A 6,984-nucleotide genomic window follows, 5' to 3' on the forward strand; every position below is an offset into this window, starting at 1 on the left:
ATGGATGCCCTTGTCGAGGTCGCCCACGTCGACCACGAGGCTCGCCTCCGCCATCGCCGTGAAATGGCATGAAACCCTCTACAGCATATGAAGAACCCACCATGCTCAGCATGTGTCGGAGAGTGAACTCCTGTCGCAGGGATCCCGAGAGACCCCTTTTTAGAGATTCGGCCGGGGGGATGATCCTGGAAAAGCTTGTTTGGGAAATAAGTGGGAACGGAAATAAATGCGATGGCAGGCGGGAGACGATCACCCTAATGCAAGAAAAAGTGGGTACGCCGGGTTTTAGACAGGTTCGGGCCGCACGGAGGCGTAACACCCTACTCCTGTATGAACACTATATTTATCCTTGAAGAGAATTCTTCAAGGAGGTATTTGGTTCTAAGGGGAGAGCTGTTTACAAAGAGCTTGAGGCTTTTATGTTCTAGCTTAACTCGAGCTGGTTCGAGTGTCTGTCGATCTATCTTTGGCCTGGTTCGTCGGAGATTGTTGGTCGTCTCTCCCTCGAAGGCTTTCTCCCTCCTTTCCTTTTATAGGCACGCCGACCTCAACATATCCTGAATGGGAAAGAGGGGACACGAATGCCAAGGTGCCACGGAGAAAGGCGTAATCATTTCATTTTGGCGAAGTGACAGGGGCGGTGGAGAAATGCGGCGCGCATTCGACCACCAGCCGCTGCGGAAGCCTCGGGGCGCCCTAAAAGGGGCCCACCGGTCAGCCTCAGAGGTGCCCAGTGCGCCCACCCTGTCTTGTTCTTCTGCCAGGGCAGGGTGGCAGGCGGAGTGCTTCGATTCTGGCAACGTTATCCCGAGGCACCTGGATAAAAACGGGACGGGACCCGTGCATTTAATGGACCCACGGCCCCCTGCTAGTGCATGGCAGGGTCTGACACAGGGACGTGGGCAGCTGAGAATGTCAGGATGTCAGGATGTCAGACCGCGCGTGCCTATTAAATGCGGCATTGGGCCTTTGACTGGATGACACCCTGACGACGGGACCCTTCGGGTCGTTGAATGATCTTGCGCGAACCTTCGGGGCACCGAGTCCTCGGGGGATGCCACGTGCAGCCCCGAGCACTCTCTCCCGAGCACTTCGGTGGGACCTTCGGGGCACCGAGTCCTCGGGGGCTGCCACGTGCAGCCCCGAGCACTCTCTCCCGAGCACTTCGGTGGGACCTTCGGGGCACCGAGTCCTCGGGGGCTGCCACGTGCAGCCCCGAGCACTCTCTCCCGAGCACTTCGGTGGGACCTTCGGGGCACCGAGTCCTCGGGGGCTGCCACGTGCAGCCCCGAGCACTCTCTCCCGAGCACTTCGGTGGGACCTTCGGGGCACCGAGTCCTCGGGGGCTGCCACGTGCAGCCCCGAGCACTCTCTCCCGAGCACTTCGGTGGGACCTTCGGGGCACCGAGTCCTCGGGGGCTGCCACGTGCAGCCCCGAGCACTCTCTCCCGAGCACTTTGGTCTTAGTATTTGGACCCTGCAGATCATCGGGGAACTAGGGTGCTCGGGAACCAGAGGCGGCGGCCCCGAGCACCTTCTCCCGGGACTTAGCTTTTTCTTACCTCGCAGGGTGGTGACATGTGGTGGATAGCCGGCCTGGCCTCGGGACTTAGGGACCCCTGGTTCTGAATACACCGACAGCATGGCTCGGCATGAATTCGTCCACGGCTCCTCTGGCCATGGCTGCTGGCCCTGCCGTTCTTCTTGCTCCACCTCCTACCGTGGACGCTGTTGTGCCTCCCGTGCTGGCTCGGGTCGCCGCCATCGTCACCTCCAATCCGCATTAGGGAGCCCTATGGCATGGTTTCGCAGGATGCCGTCGCCCCATCCCGCGGACGACGCCATGCCTCCCGCGCCTCCTTGGCTGTCGTGCCTCCCGCGTCGTCCTAGTCCGCCGCCACCTCCCAAGCAATGCGTCCATATCGATGCTCCACCCTGACGCCTTACGCCCCAAACACCGCCGCCAAGGGCCATCATCCCTCCCGCCCTCCTGGGCCGCCACCACCACCCACGCCATCGACGACCCAGACCAAGCCAGCACCACACGTGCGGGCCCTGACGCTTTGCGCCCCTCCCGCTGACCTCGAGGAAGGTGAAGGCGCCGCTCCCACCCGGCTTGGACGGCACTCGTTTCCATCATGTCGCCGATGCGGGTACGGTTGGTGGTGTGCTCCAGGTCATCCTAGAGGGACGTCGTGACCATCTACGCCGTAGGGGATCAACGGCCATGGGAGGTGGCTTCGACGGGATAGACACCTGGGTGTGGTGGTGGTGGCGGCGGCAGGGGCGACAGCCATGGCGTCGTGTGAAGGGGGTGGAATTGAAGAACTCAGATGGCTTCGTCGTGTGATACGGAAGAACCCAGATGGAATGAATCGATCTTGAAATAAAAAAGAAACCATCTGTTAATACGTTACCATAATAAATGCACAAAATTGCTTACACGCAATAACTTTTCTATCAATAATACATTCAAACGGGTAATACTTAGTCATACTAGTACTATGAGAGTTTTCATTAGTACAGGGTATATCTTAGCCATTGAATAAAAAATGAACGGCTCATGTTCATTTGAGGGCACCATAAAAATTTTCTTTATTTTGATTCTCTGCTACCAATGTGAAGACTAATTATTCTTTTGAAACGTGATGCGAAGACTTGTTTAATGTTCAGTCAACCAAGAACGGTACTACTACATGCATGTGAACACTTTGTTTTATCTGTGACTAGTAGTTTCTTTACAGTACTCTGCAACTAATAGTACGTTTCAAAAATAATTAATAACTTTGATTTTACTATTTAAGCTTTAATCATTCGTCTTTTCTATAAATATCTATGCAAATAGCTTGATCTATATGACATGCTTAAAAAACATCGATAATATATCTACTGATAGTTTTTCTTTACTTAACTAAGTATTTAAACAAATATTATTAGTCAAAATTGGAGGTTAGTAGTTTTTATCCTTAACAGATTTCAGAATCTCAGTTGCTGTCATGCTGTTCGAAGCAGCACCCTCCAGCAGAAAAGCGAAAGGAAGGGAGGACGAAATGCTGTTCCGAATCCAACAGTGCAGTGCAACTAAAAGATAAAGCTGACCGGTGAAAGAGAAAGAGAGGAACAGTCACATCGAATCCAGACCAAGTACAAGCAAAGCATCTGCTGCCCTGACAATTCACATTTGCTTTTGTTTTCGCCAAAATCTACAATTCATTTTGTTTTTCCTTTTATTTTCCTTCCTAATCGGTATGGGCCATGTCCCTTTATGTTATTGGAGGTCTTAACTATAAGTCTCCGCCTCTACTACTTAAAAAAACATATATTATTTTTATTCATACGGTTTGTCCTTCGGTAAGTCACACGGCCTTCCGCACCACGCGCTTCCGCCCATACGTAGTCTTAGTTTCCTAACCATATTTCATTCATTTCATTCTTTTTTTATTTTCTTCCCCGTTTTCATTTCTTTTATTTTTTCTCATCTTTAATAGTTTTTCTTCGAGAGAAATTACGAAGGGAAAGGAGAAAGAATCCCGTCATGAAGGGAATGACTCTGGGAATCCCGTCGTGAAGGGAACCGTGAAGGGAAACCGTTAGAGCGCTAAAGGGAACGAGAATCCCTTCACGATGGGAATCTCGCCCGCGAAGGGAAGCCCTTGGGCGTGGCCTGGACGTGTTTGGTTGCTCCACTCCGCTTGTGCAAGCATTCGTTGGTGCAGTCGCTCGTGCTCAGCCGCGTGTTTGGTTCCCAGACCGGCCCTCTCGCTTGCACCCGCCAGTGCAAACGCATCGAGCGAGCCGGGCTCCGCCTGTACGCCGGAATCAGGCGTACGCGCCGGGGCTGGCTTGCCTGGTGCAAAAACACCGTGTGTGATAATTTTTTTATTTAACTTTAGATTTCATTTAGTGGTACAAGAGTGATCCAAAAAATCTAAACGTTTTCGTGAGCAAACTAGAGCTCACTAGCAACCCATTTTAATTAATTTGATCAAAAAATCTAAGTCAGTATTTAATTAAAATTCTTCAAAAATCATAAAAAAATCACTAATATTTTTATCATGTGATGTACTAATTTATAAAAATATTTCCTACCTAGGTTATTTGGTAAAAAAGTGAGTTTTTTTAATGCAACGTATACTCATGCGGGCAACCAAACACAATCTTTTCTCAGCCAGACTCAGTATATACAACCAACTAAATAGACCTTCTGCATCTTTTCAGCCTGACTCAACTCAGCTTGCATGACTCATACGAGCCAGACTGAGGATATTCAGACAACCAAACAGACCCTTACTGCAGGTGAGCACGTGCTCACACGTGGACCCAACACATGCATGAAACTAGTCAGACTCAAGATCAAAATCTTGTCTCGTCTTTTTGCATGTAGCAGTAGTTAACTGAGTGCAATACTATGCTGTATTTCCTCAATTTTTCAATATTTATTATTTTCGATCAAACACATATATTAAGATAGTACTAATTTTAAATAGAAAATGATAAAAATACCCTTAAGAACCGATCCAAATATTTTAGAATATATCATAAATGAGTGGTAAGAAATACTATTTTGTAATGATGAAATTAAAAACTACATCTTAAAAAACGTAAAGTGATAAATATTTAAAAACAAATAAAATAATAGAAAATGACGAGTATTGAAAAAGGAGGGATTAGGACCTGAACGGTGGACACCAGTGACTTGTTCGGTCAGGCCCGGCCGGCGGCGGCTACACGCCGGACGCGTGGGATCTCTCGCTGGTCCCACGGTGGAGGCATCGCCACCGGCCGGCTTGCAATTTGTGTTCATGCAAGCAGCCGGTAACCGATCACAAGTATTCATGGGCTCACCCAGTGAAGGTTTGGAGACTGTAATATAATCAGTCTGTAACAACTGACATCCTGTTGATGGAATCATGATGGTATAGATTCCATTCCTTCCTGCCCGCCTGCTTTGGAGCCATGCAATTAGCTGCCTGTGCTCTCGATATGAAATCTATGGACCAATGAATCCAGGAGAAGAACCAAAGTAACAAAGGGTGTGTCTGGTACTCTGCTTGCCTGTCCAGGTTGGTAAGATGGAGCTCTATAATTTTATAGAGAAACGTATTTATTATTTGTATTTATTATTTTAGTTAGATTTAATAGATATAAATATATGTCTTCAGTCTGACACAGAAATTCGAGCTCCACTCTGCTGCTTGGTCTGATAGATACGAGCAAACAATCATAATCCTAACTCGTACATCTATTCATGTACCCTCAAATTCGATTAAAGAAATAGAAATTTAGCTCAGTTTGTGGATACAACTAACCAAACACTATTTTAAAACCTTTTTATGGTGGTCCATACTACCTGTAAACAAGAGGTAGTATAAATTTAATCTCACTGTTCATATGATTGGATATTTCTGTAATTACGACAGTACTGTTAATATTTACCTACCATGTCATTAAAGGGCACTGCAATATTTTTTTTATACCTAATTCCTAAATAATCGTTCAACCAAATAATCAGCATTCAGACCAGTCAAAAACCTATAAATTTGCACTATATAACTACCATATTATTTCTTTTTTTTCTTCTAAAAATACCCTTATACTACATATACTCCTCTCATATACTACTCATACTAACTCTAAATAATGGGTAGTATTCTAATCAATCTAGACCACCCGATCCAAAAAATAGATGGCTCAAGTTTCTCCGAGACCACCGTAAAATTTTTCTATTTTTTTCTAATAAATATGACTCCGCTCAGCTAGACTATACAATACGGCTCCACAAAATCTCATCCGAGAAACCAAACACATCCAAAGTCCGAAGGCTATCAAAAAAAACTTAAAACTCACGAGTTACTCGAACTCGACTCGCTATAAACTCAAGCCTAACCACAAGCTCGCAAGCCTATTGAGCTCGAGCTCATCAAAAGTTCAACCAATTCCAATTGCTTTTCGTTAAGGCAAAATCGGTATCCATTCACTTTAGCCAAATTCATTTATTTTAACCTCACTATCTAACTCAAACTCCAATCGCTCAACTTCAAGCCACATAACTATATACACATGTAGTTTATAGATAGAACTGTAATAAAAAAACTAAGACTCACGAGCTACTCGAACTCGACTCACTCGCACTCTATATTCGATTCGAGCTCGGCTTAAGTTCTTAACAAGTTAAGCTCAAATCTGATTATAGACTCAGCTAGATCTTTAATTCGGATCAAGATTAACTCGAGTTTCTATCAAAGATGAAGCGTGACGCGACTGACTAGCTCCAAGTCCAACTCGGCTGGTTGGCAGCAGCGCCGTGTGAGGTGTTGGAGATGTTGGAGAAGCCGTGAAGAGTACGACACAGCCAGCCTTGATTGCTGTGCACGTTTATAGATGCAGATGAGTACTCCATTAAAGAGTGAGGAAAACCCGAAAATTCTGTAGGAAATAAAAGAAAAAAAATCTAAAAACAGATGCGGTGAGCGTGGATCGAACACGCGACCTTCAGATCTTCAGTCTGACGCTCTCCCAACTGAGCTATCCCCGCTTGTTGATCCCTTCGTTTGCCAAATACAGTAATTTCATAATTTTTACCGAATTCCGAACTTTTTTTTTTGGGAAAGAGTACTGCTTTGAACGGATTTGCGCGCGCAGGTGCTGACGCCACGCGTGCGACAGTGCGGCAGGTTCCTGTGTCGCCTCATGTGCCTGCCTCTTGCAGGTTGCACGTCCTACGAGGTGGATGATGGGTCCAGGCAGGCAGCTACAGCCATGCATCGACGCCCAGTCCCTCCCTCCCTCCCTCCACACTGCCCGGCCAGAGCGAGAGCGAGACAGAGAGGGAGGCCATGCCGGCGTCTGTTTGCTTCGCGTCAGGTGTGTCAGTTCCATGGGTCTCCCGTCTGCACGATGCATGGTGTCTGTCGGGAAGCACCGCTAGGATGCATGGACGGATGCATTGGACGACTGCATGCATGCTTCGCTTCCAGACTCTCG

The 6,984-nt window shown here is 47.3% G+C and overlaps 1 non-coding gene across 1 annotated transcript; it reads right to left on the reverse strand.

The window, feature by feature from the left end:
* Positions 1–6,462: 6,462 nt before the first annotated feature.
* On the reverse strand, positions 6,463–6,535 carry TRNAF-GAA (transfer RNA phenylalanine (anticodon GAA)). Its single transcript has one exon. It is a non-coding gene; the product is annotated as a tRNA-Phe (tRNA).
* Between the last annotated feature and the right edge of the window lie 449 nt (positions 6,536–6,984).

The sequence above is a fragment of the Phragmites australis genome, chromosome 15 (genome assembly GCF_958298935.1).
Source record: "Phragmites australis chromosome 15, lpPhrAust1.1, whole genome shotgun sequence".
NCBI lineage: Eukaryota > Viridiplantae > Streptophyta > Magnoliopsida > Poales > Poaceae > Phragmites > Phragmites australis.